General features: G+C 39.6%; 1 protein-coding gene across 13 annotated transcripts in view; it reads right to left on the reverse strand.

The window, feature by feature from the left end:
• Positions 1-12,499, reverse strand: part of LOC122632969 (protein turtle) — a 188,610-nt gene that overhangs the window by 98,227 nt on the left and 77,884 nt on the right. The window lies entirely within an intron of this gene.

Consider the following 12,499-nt stretch of genomic DNA (forward strand, 5'->3'; position numbering starts at 1 on the left):
GGACAGTAAGAAAAAAAAAGAAGCCTACTCCCACGCGAATTCGAGCTTCCCACCTCTTTCTTCTTTTTTCTTTTTTTCTTTCAGATGCGAAAAGAGAACGAATTCGAAGTCTAACTATACTTCCGATCCAACTGGATGAATTGTGAGTCTAATTTTGGGTGGATTTTTCAGCGGTAATCTCCCTTTTATGTCCTTCCATGAATCATTATGATTTCCCTGTTTCAATTAATTTCTACGTCACGTGTTTGCGATGAACCCACGTTACGGCGGATAGTGAGAGCGAGAGAGGAAAAAAAGGGGAAAAGAAAAGAAAAAATGATAGAGAAACGATAACAGAAAGTAGAAGGAAAAAGTCTTTCGCAATTCCGTTGATTTTCGATCGAGCCGACGATAGACGATGCAGTTAAGCGCGTTCGCGTTATTTATTCGAGCGTTTCACCTGCATGTCAAAGCGTTCACTAGCCACAGATGTGACGCGTGACGTACCTTCCAAATAGACGGCCGAGCAAGCCTGACCGATAATAGCAGAGACGTTGGTACATACGTATGGCTAATTACGTACTATTCGTGAAAATTTAATAATAATAATTATGCCAACCTGCTTTTGTTCCTGTATGCCGAATGATCTACTCGCTTGTTCGAAGGGATAATGCCCAAAGAGTCCTTCTGTTTGAGTCCTTTTCGAATATGCTCTATATTCACGTATGGTATGCGTCTACATAGTTCGATGTCAGTAATTTATCGTAAACCTTGTGTTGGTTACGAAATTCCATGGTAGGGACATCGCAGATTAGTTTGCTCTTGCAAATGTCAGCTCCAAAGTTGAAAATGAATCCAGGAAAATACAAGCAAAAGAGAATTTATAAGGTAGCAAAAGGCAAAGGGCTTCAATCGACTCTGATTACATTCGACGCAAAAGGGATCTCCTTTTTCAGACGCGTAATATGATTTATAACGCAGAATATAGAAATGTAAGATCTCTAATCCAATCGCAAAATTATATAAACTGATTCGTGAAATACATAACGATACTTTATTCGCTTAGTTTGCATATTAAAGGAAACAGGAAATATTCGATGAATAATATTGTAAAGTATTCGCACATCTTTACTAATTATATTATACGGTATACAATGATTAAATTATGTTAAGTTTTGGATAATAATATTTTATATTTGCTTTTAAAATGACGTTTTGCTGTAAAGTGGCAATAATATCGCAAAGAGCGGATATCTTGCGCGAGTTTCTCTTTGTACGAGTAAAGATGAAAATTAATTACTGAGTACTGTGCTCGGCGAGAAAAAAGTGGAAAGAAAATAGATGGAGAGAAAAAAGAGAGAGAGAAAGAGAGTCTGTATACGTATAGCATGAAGGTTACGTTCTGTGTTGATCCTTTGTTCTAAAACGAAAGGAAGACAGTCAACATAAGAAAAAAAAAAAAAACAAAAAAACATGAAACGAAAGGAATCTCAAAGCGTTGTCGATGTTGCTTTGATTAAATGTAGATTGACTAAATTCGGCTTTCTTGCCAATTATTCACAAATGTCGTTTCTTTTCTTCAACAAAAATGAAACGTGATAAAAATGACGATGCGAAATTCAACGTAAGAGAATATTTACGTTTGATCTACAAGGAATTACAAATATAATTATTTCGTACTATCGTATATTTACTTCTTCAAGCTTTCTTGGAACTTCATCGACCTGCTCTCAAAAAAAAGTCTTAGTCATACTGAAAACAATATCAGATTTCTCTTACTCTACGATCTTTTTTCGATTTGATACGTGCGACGTAAAAGCTTCTTCGCAAATAGAGAAAGAAAGGAAGAAAGAAAATTTTTATCCATTAGATAGCGTAGCTGCTTATTGAAAAACTTTCTCTTTCTTTCTCTCTCTCTCTCTCTCTCTCTCTCTCTCTCTCTCTCTCTCTCTTCATTAATACTCCATAGAGTATAATTTTTAAATTGCTACTATATGAAGCTCGAAAAATAGACGTTAATAGAGGTGACTCTTGACGAATAATTAGAATACGCATAAATCACTAAAAAATTACCTTAAACGTTCTATCAAGCTTGCCAAGCTGATTAATGTTATCTTTATCGAAAGGCTCGAGGTGAAACAAAAAAAAAAAGAAAAATAAAAATCACTACGTTCGAACCTTCTTTCTCCTTCGTAAATAACCCGAGAGAAAGACAGGGAAAGAGAGAAGGAGGGGAAGGAAGCGAGAGGGAGAATGACCCGTCGGATGTAAAAGAGATGGACACTTTTCACTAGACGTAATTAATAAGGCCTTAACGCGTTGTCAGCTGCACCTGCAATTTTTCATTCCGTCGGCTTACTCGGCTACAATCCGGACGTCCAGCGTCATGGCCAGTCGAAGAGGCAAAAGAGGCGCCGATGTTCTTTCGAAGGAAAAATGAAGAACGACGGAGAATTGGTAGGGAAGATCGTGGAGGAGAGAAAATCGTGGAATAAAAAGAGTAGACAGCGTGACGACGACGACGACGAGGACGAGGACGAGGAAGAGGAAAATGGAGGGTGAGAGGACGGTTAAAATCTCCGAGACAATTCATTAGCTGCACGCGCCATTGTTGTGATTCATTGTCTGTGCTTGACGTCCGACATTAGCCCCGTTATAATTTATTAAAGATAGAGTAAGAATTAAATACCAACGGTTATATCGTTACGCTTTATGTGTACCTCGAAAAAGAAGAATTCTTATATACATACGTGCTTAGATTTTATCCGTAGATCCATTCTGCTCCGACGCTCGAGGATGTATGAACGTTAGTTGTTTACAATGAGGCAAGTCGAGGTCGCCAGATTTACGAGTGAGAAAACAAAACAGTACTTTTCTTAGAACCGACACAAGTGTACACAATAGAGAAGATGTTATTATTTGATGAATGAAAATAAATATCGTTACAGGTTTTAACGCGTATCTAGAGAAAAGAAATTCTTATGATGTCTAGAAAAAATTCTATACGAGTTTACGCTTTACTCGTGTATTCACACAGCTCCGAGATTCAAGGATAAATGAATGTTAGTTGTTTACAATAGAATAGGTCGTCGTCGTCAGACTTACGAGTAAAAAAACTAAACGCAATTTTTATAGGTATACAAAAATATATTGAATGTTTACGTCATTCAATTGATGTAATTACGTAATGCGTCAAAAAATCATTTGTTACTTTTCATCTGATAAAACAAGATTGGCGGAAAAGATTATAAATAAATCTTTTTCCATACTGAAAATGGATTGGAGTGTCTTTTTTTTAATTTAAAACGAATTTCGCAATAAAATATTGTCGAAGATAAGCTTGCACATATACATTCGAGGAACAAACTTTTGATAGAATCGAAATCCGTTCTCATATATCTGATCGATCGATTGCTTTATCAAATTTTTACAACATAATGGATTGATAAAAGTTGTACAAGCCATAACGACTCATTCGCATCGTGAACACGTTACACGCTTTTTTATGACTTACCTCATGGGGCGAGCGATTATATATAACTCATCCCCGAGGCAGTTTATTCCATGCTTCTATTTTCGAATAAAGACTTACGTAAGTTTCGAATAAAGACTTCATAAATGAATTACGACAACGAATATGACATATTTGAAATTGACGCAGGTCAGTGATCCAATTAACGTCAAAGAACACTCAAACGCGTCAGGTTTTTCTTTGACGTTCGTCTAGACGTGCGAACGTTTAACCTATTTCGAGTTGGGGGTCACTATAAAATAAAAAAAAGTCACAGCAATAAACCTATCATCGATGAATCAAAAAGCTGATCTAAGACTATCGATTAATCATCATGCAGTATAATACATAACATTAAAGAACGTACTTGATTGTACAAGGAAAATAAATTTTCTTTACTTATTTCGCAACTTATGAGAAATATATCTGTAAATTATCGAATGGAATTAAAATATCAAGTGTATAAATAAAATGAATAGATTACCCGTTGTACCGTATAAAATACTTGTAAGAAGTTTCGAGAGTTCGAAAGAACAAAAAAAAAATAAGTAGAAAGAGGAAAAAATAAATGGTGAATAACGCGTGACTCGGCGATAATTCTTAACATCTCTTAACGCGGCCCAGCATCCCTTGGCTATACACGCTCCATCGCGCGCCTCTCGGTCGGTCGATACCGATGCCCCGTCAGGCAGTGCTCTCTCTCTCTCTCTCTCTCTCTCTCTCTCTCTCTCTCTCTCTCTTTCCCCACCCTGCTCGATACTCCTTCCAAACCCTCCACCCAACAACACCCTTCGTGCTTTCTACCACCGACTCGGCGCGTTACGTCAGCAACAGACCGACCTCAGTTCTCTCATCCCTCCGCAACATCCCTCGTTACGGCACAGCCGTCGACGCTCCCGGTGACGTCACCATGCCCTACTCTCTTCGCTCGGCTAAATTCATATCGTCCAAGCGGCGCATAATAACACATCGATTATCGATGATCGACGTCATCGACGACTACGAACTCCCTTCCGCGTTCCTTGCTCCACGTCTCTTCTCTACATCTCTCCCTTTATCTCACATTCTCTCTTTCTCTCTCTCTCTCTCTTTCTTACGGTGAGCTCCAAAGAACGAATAGAGTTAATTAATGCAAAAAAGTCCCATTTCCATGCCACCGACAAAGCTCGTCATAGGATACGGGAGTCTTTTTTAGTCTTGGGAGAGCTCAGAATACGAACGATCGTTGTATTTCAAGGAATTTCAAGGACTCGATTCTTTTATCCACTCCGTATAATATTATCGTTTTGATTCGTTCAAATTAATTAGATTCGATTAATTAATGTTGTTGATAGAATAAAGACCGCGAAATGCAATATGAAAATAAATTCTAATCGATAACCGTAGTGGTTTAAAATAGCGATGCCTCTCACTGGGTCGCGAGACACTGGTCTGATTATATAACGATGACATAGTGGGTTCTCTTTTGCTGCTACGTAGCTATCGGCGAAAAATAGCAAGAGATAGCAGATGTTGTCGACGCGTTCGTTCGAATGAACGGGAGAGTGCCTTTCTCCGTGAATTTTGGCGGTTTGACCTAAATACGTTTCTGGAACTGACAAGCAGAAGAGTCCATTTCTTTTGAAAGCAAAGTTATCGTTCATATTTAGCCACGGCCATGGCAAGAATACCAACTGAAACGATGATTCGTCTAACATAAGTTTTTTCTTTCTCTCTCTCTCTCTCTCCCTCTCTCTTTCTCTCTCACTTTCTTTTATTTTTTCGCTGAGATAAGATCGTATGAAATTGTTCGAACGAGTTCAAAGTGAAAAGAGCTTGTTACGAGCTTTCCGTGAGAGTTTGACGAAAATAATGGGATAGTACGAGTAAACGAACAGTAGTTGTGACCAAGATGAGGGGAACGATTTCAGTGGTAAGAGTCAACGGTAGAGCTAGACGATAATGTGTTCGAACATTTTCACGACGAAACACGAAGTTCGACTCCGTAATAATCGCTCGGTAAACTCTCTCAGAGTGGTCTGCGTGATGCGAACGATAGCAAGAAGGTTCACACCACGGGATCTGGGTCAAAGGGAATTTCTTGCCCAGCGAATTCTCTACTACGAATATTGTTCGCGTAACGCGATCTCTCGCGGCGCCAAAGTTTCCTTATTGGGGTGTTGCGGATTTTGCGGTCCTGTGGTATAAAGGAAAAAGTAAAGAGAAAGACAGAGAGAGAGAGAGAGAGAAAGAGAGAACAGAAAGGAAATTCGAAGAACAGAAAGGAGACAAGAAAGAACAGTCGATGAGTCTTTCCGATTCTTTGCCGTTGACGCTTTCCCAAAGGGGGTGAGAGAGAAGGGTGGTTAAGGTGGTGGGTGGTTTAAGGGAAATACCGGACGCGGAAATGCGCTACGACGTAAGCAGTAACGTTGGCCCGGTACACGGGCCGAGCTCAGCCGGCCGGAACAAAGCTCGATCACGATGAGCTGACTTGGCAATTCTCTGCTCGAATCGCTCCGAAACTAGCTCGGTAATATTACCGTACAGCAGGCTGTAGCGACTTTACCAGGCCGACCGGCCACTTGACCCATTCTTTCTGGCCGGCCACGTTATTGATTCAAAAGAGAGAAAAACGAAAAAAGCGTATGATAGAGGAGAAGGAAACGATTCGTACAACGACGAAACCATCGCGAAAAGCTATTTGAAAATTAGTACGAAAGATACTATATATATATATATATAGTAATGAATAGTATGAAAGGTGAGAAACGGCTGTCGATTTTTATTTCATTGCTAGTATCATTCCTTGAAAATAAAGAGAAAATCGCGAACGATTTATCACGTTGATCGAAGAAAAAGAGAGAACGAAGGAAAGCGTTGGTTGGAACAGTTGGGATAAGATAAACCGGCTGGTTCATTGTGAAATAAGATTATGGAGGGAAATACCAGAAACGTGTGATAAAATAGAATAGAAAAGAGAAGAAGAGAACGACGGTAAAGTGATCGAGGTGGTAGGGATTAGAAAAAGACCGCAGAATGACGCAGCCAGATGTGTGCCAGAGGCGTCCACTTACCAATCAGAGAACTCTCGAAGCACCGTTTTCCGCCTTTAACTCGTTTGATTCTACAGCGAACAAATCGTAGATCTTTTCAACGTTACAACATACACTGACGCAGAGCTAGGTTGTACGTGCGTATAGAGAACATGTACGATGCGATACTTATTTATCATCGTAAACGGAAACAGACATTTTCCAAGCTTGTGGATGACATTGTAACGCGATTTCCACGAGAATTAGGTTTCCTTTGGGACGTAGAAAATTGCATTATTTTCATTGGCATTGGGTACTCTTCTCCTTTGTCCCCGATGCTCTTCGTACCTATACCTTCAAAATAGGTATACGAGCCCTTCGCAGCCATTAAAGCACCTCACGAACAAGCTTCGCTTTCTACTAGTCGAACGAATCAATGAGCCGAACGTTTGACATGGCACAGAGGAAATTGAGAAAACGACTTCTTGGGCAAGAAACGAAGAAGAAAAATAGGCGGAACATTGTCCTACTAACCGTGAGTTAAATTTTGCCGAGCTTTGCAAAGTTATCGTCAGGTTAGTCGAGCTACGAATGAAAAGTTAATGCTTTAAATTAGAAGATCGATATTTTCGATGACGAGAGACTATTGTAAACGTTCGACTTATCGAACGAAAAGTGGGCAATAAGAAGAGCTTACGAGAACGACGAGCATTAATCGTTAACATCAGCAATTTCTTAGCGAAAAAGGCGGTCGAGCGATTTTCTATAAAATTCTATAAAATTCCAAGTGGATGGTTAGCCAAAGGAGAAAAAGATCGTAAGAGAGAGAAAGAGAGAGGGGGGAGGGAGAGAGAGAGAGAGAGAGAAAAGGGAGAGAGGTTAAGTGACTTGACCCGATACTCTGAATGTTTCATCTGGATATCATCTCTACTACATGGGTCCGCACCCTCTTGACGTCACAGAGTGCATTCGTGACGTCACGCCGCAACGTCACCGCACCGACGCTTGCGGCAGGTCAGGGGTCGTTGCCAGGAACGTATCCTGCGCTTCGCGTTAGCCGAAGTGCAAGTCATCCCCTCCCTTTATTCACTCCCGAACCTCCCTTGCGAAGGACTTATTACGTAAGCGAATCCGTCGCTAACATAACTTCCTAATTATTTTACTTTCCAAAACCTTAGCAACTCGTTATTAATGAGATCTTCGTATCCTATACTTATGCAACATTTACATAAAAGTACAATTGGGATTTAAAATATGACAATCGGTAATTGAATAGTATTAGAAACTCTTAAAAGTTCATTAAAATTTGTAAGATAAATTTTGAAAAAATGGGAACATATCCATCCAGAGGAAAACATTTAATAACGAGAAACTCCGACGATATAATGAGGAAATCCGAGATAGTTACTCTCGTAACTATGTCACTCAACGACGTCGTAGAATATATCACGATCAACGTGTCAGCGGAAATCCAAGATTAACACTCGACGTAGTTTGATCGAGCCGCGTTAATCTGGTACTTAAGTGAGTATCCAATTATGAAAGGCCGAGGCACGTTTTGCGTTTGGCCCGGTCCTGGGCTTTCGCGTTTCCTTGTCATAAGCTTTACCCTCTCTACGAAGTGGTCGAACAATTTCAACGTAGGGTTGGTTCGGGTTTGGCACTTTATGAGTGGGCTTGTTATCGAAATGCGATAATTTGTTTAGTCAACCACGAAACCTCTTTCTCTTTCTCTCTCTCTCTCTCTCTCTCTCTCTCTCTTTCTCTCTCTTTCTCTTTGTATCCATCTATCTCTCTCATTCTCTACACCCTGTCCGATGCTGTTCGAGCTTCCACTACCTCCATCCATTCTGTATACCACCAAAGTTCCACCCCCGAGCCGTCTCATCGTCCCGTCGAGACCGACCCTCGTGTTATCGTGCGCCTGACAGGGCTGACACTTTAGCATCATTACGATGTAAATGAACGAGGCTGAGGGACCGTCGCGTCGCGAGACCGACCGATCTGTTCATTATTTTCCACGCTCGGACATCCACGTCGGTCACGCCTACCTATCACGTGTGTTCTAACACGCCTAATCGTCAACAGAATTTCTAGGATTTTACGTTTTCTCGACACGCTCGACTCAACGTGGCTAGCAACTAAAATAATTTTGTTCTATCCGTTTCATCGATAGATCCTAATGATCTTATATACCATTAAATTTGCCTAATAGTACTAGATTAGTATCTAGTAATGACGTTATTATACGTGAGAGCGTAGCTATACGTGTCCTAGATCTTTTTACATCGCTGCAATAAATTTATGACGTGGTTATAGAACTTTCGTAATTTTTCTTTCTCGCGCGACTTCGTTAAATTTTCTCTCTCTCTCTCTCTCTCTCTCTCTCTCTCTCTCGCTCTCTCTCTCTCTCTCTCTTTCTCTTTCTCTTTCTCTCTATTTCTCTCTTGAGATGCGTGCCAGGAACATATTATGCCATAAAGTTTTTCTTGGTAGATATATATACATTAAGAAGGAAAGACGAGTTGGCTAACATACGTCGATAATAAGAATAAGATTCATTCGATATTCGCTATATAATTTTCTCGATTTCGTGACCTTGTCTCGAAAGAAAGAGCCAAAGAAATCGAATCTATGACGGACGTTACACGTAACTGACGAGTATCGAGTATCCCCATTGATCCGTGGTACTCGATGAACCCGATCGGAAGCTTTTCGTTCGCACGGAAAATGTCGTAAAAATAGCCCGAAGTATTGAAGACTCTTCTCTAGCTCCTTTGTTTCCTCTACGGTCCTCTTGCTCACGTGCGATCTTATCCCTACGGTGGGAACAAACTAACGAGATGAACCGAACGAAAATTTACCGAGTTACCGCTAAGTTATAGTGTCGTAAGTTTATTTAAGGAGTTTCTCGAGTTCTTTATGTCCGAAAAAAAAAGCTAAAACGTAGAAAAATACGGCAAGTATATTTTTTCGAGGATTATTCTAAAAGTTGGCCTCACTTTATTTTTCGAGATCAAAACTTTGCTTACGTTGGCCGTCGTCCGTTGCATATTAAATCGTCGCTACGGGAACCCTTACGTGGTCGCGTGACGAAAAGGAAGAATATCTTTCGCTCGATACCAGCTACTCTCGACGTTGTTACGTTCCTTCGATTATTCCCTGCAATTCGTCTCTTAAACAAAAAGTAAGTTATCGTAATAATCTGTTCTACGATTATAAAAACTTAAATTACTTATGCTTATCTCTACTAACTTTTATTTTCTCTAAATACGTATCTACGTGAATAAATCGAAAATGGTTTTTAAGGAAAGGATGATAATCACAAGCCAATGGACTCGAGCTTAACGGCTTGTTATATTTCATAGAAGAAGTCGTTTCCTTTCTCTAATTATCCAAAAGCACGGCTCGTTAAAGTGATCTTAAACGGGACTATGGATACTCTAGCTTCCCGATAGCAACGGTAGTCAAAGCTTCCAGTCGATATCACGTCTGTGGTAGTAATTATCTTGTGGGAAAGTACGTCCTCTAATCAACAACGATTCGAATCGATTGGAAATGGAAGAGAGGAGGAGGGGACGTCCGTATTCGTGGTCGTTTCGAACAGATGAATACAAAATTAGCATTCTTTTACCTGATCCTATGAGTGAATATCTGTACATATACGTTATGAGAATGTAATGAGAATAATGAGCGTTATCAGCAACGATACACATGCTACTATTCTCATATCGTTTCGGTATCGAGATTGTTATCTACCATGTCTAGTTATTCACGAATAGCATGCAACAAACACGTTGGCAGCTTTAAGAGAAATACATCGGTAAAACGTATCGGACGATAGAACGCAATCGTAGAATGCAGTCTCATAAACGGTGCGCATCGATGCTTTTCGAACAAATCAGCCAATACGAGTGAATAATTTACACACGTTCCCCTATTATGTACTGTATCGTTATCGGACTGTAAGCATTCATATATCAACGAGTCAATTCGTAAAGCAGATTTCAAATTAATCTTTTATCTATTATATTATTTCGTAGTTCGCTTTAAAGAATATTTTCTTTAATACTTGAAAGCTTCGATAGTGCTAATCCAATGAACTTAAAACAGAACGTGTATACAGAGCTCGATTGATTACAGAGAACTTTGTTTGTGACGTTTGATCGGTCGAATCGAACTCTGCTATTCTCTTTGAGCTTTCCTTTCCCTCCGTTTTCCTCCGACAATGCCGTAAATTTTACCCTCTACAAAAGGAGCTGTTAAAGCGGAGGAATTAAGAGAAACACCCATTAAACAGTTACAATGGTCTGATCGACTAAGTTAGCACGGGAGTAACGACTATGTAGAGTCCTACGGGCGTTTTAATGTCGGAACTTGAGATAAAGTGAAAATAAAGGGCATCTTATAGATCGATAGTGTACTATACTAGCGTATAGATCGATGGTAATTAAAAAAAAAAACAGATAAAACACGTTATTAAAGTCATGTTTAGCATCGATATAATGAAACAAGTAGATTATAACTTTGGATAATACGAGTTAACTGTTTAAACCAACAATTAACGAAATACAACATGCAGTTTTTTAAATCATACCGATCATACAATTTTGTTCAAAGTTCAGGCAGTTCGATTTGTCCCGTCACTCTCTCTCATTACGTCTACTACTGTTTGACGTAATCGGCTTCTAATTGGAAAGCAGCCACGTGTTGGCAAACGAAGCGCGTCCTTCCGCCGAATCTCCCACGAAGATTAGATGACGTGCGAGTTGGGAAGAGATTAGATACGCGTGAGATGTTCCTGGACGTCTCGAAAATCGATTGTCTTTGCCTCTCGATTGTTATTTCTTTCGAATACAACATATCATTCGTTCGACTCCTACGACTGTCCTTTTCAATATTTTAAATATTTTCTTTTCGACGTGATAAAAATTCGATACGAATTTGGCATGTATAAAAAGGTGCGTGTAGATGGGTCGATTATTCCGAATAATTTTGGTGTGTCTTGAATCAGGTCTATCGTTTATCATCCGTGATAAAGCAGTCCGCGAAGTGTAATTAATCATTATAATGTGTCTATAACAATCAACTGGAATTTGTTTGGGCGGCAAACTATGTCGTACAGTATCGAATATCCTCGCAACCTGTAAACGTGACTATGTCGTTCAAGCGTGCCTCGCAAGGCAATCGTTGTGCCAGCGTGCTCGTTACGCTCAAATCTCTCGTTATCATAGTCGACACTGATTCCGCTCATTAAACGTAACATCGGCAATGACAGCTGGTGTCACTGTATTATCGAGAATTTCCATGAAAGCTTCGACGATATTCTCAAATTCATTGCTCAATGTTTTTTCGCTTTTTACAACTACCAAAAAGAAACACGAAGTTTAAACGTTTCGGATAACGAAATGTACTTCGATTTTCACACTCTTCCTCTTTCACTATGGGAATAGAAACATTGATTCGACAGTTATAAACTGTGAAACGAGCTATCTAGTATCAATGTCGTACTCTCGAAAAATGTATCGTAACGTTGACCAGCGACGTAATTGGGTTAAAAACGTTTATAGCGACGCGTCGCAACGCGCAACACGAGAGTAAAGGATATATCCATGTATCTATATATACAAATATGTATACATATATACATATATATATATATATATATATATATATATATATATATGTCGAGATACGATAAGAAGAAATGAAAAGCGTCGCATGCAGATGTGAACGGTACTTAAAATCAGATATGAAACGTTTCGATCCCAGGTGACAATTTTATTTTCTCTCTCTTTCATTCGCATTTCGAAAATCGTTTTGGCGCGCGCGTTCTTTCGTTTGATAGACACCGACCATTACTTTTAACACGCTCTATATACGTGCGCAACATATCCCGTGTAACGTATAGCTTCCGAGGTAAGGGCATGTTCTCTGAAAAACTAACGAGACTGGATTTATTTTGCCCTTTGCGAATTCTTTAAGGAAACCATAT

Source organism: Vespula pensylvanica, chromosome 11 (assembly GCF_014466175.1).
Source record: "Vespula pensylvanica isolate Volc-1 chromosome 11, ASM1446617v1, whole genome shotgun sequence".
In the NCBI taxonomy this organism is placed as follows: domain Eukaryota; kingdom Metazoa; phylum Arthropoda; class Insecta; order Hymenoptera; family Vespidae; genus Vespula; species Vespula pensylvanica.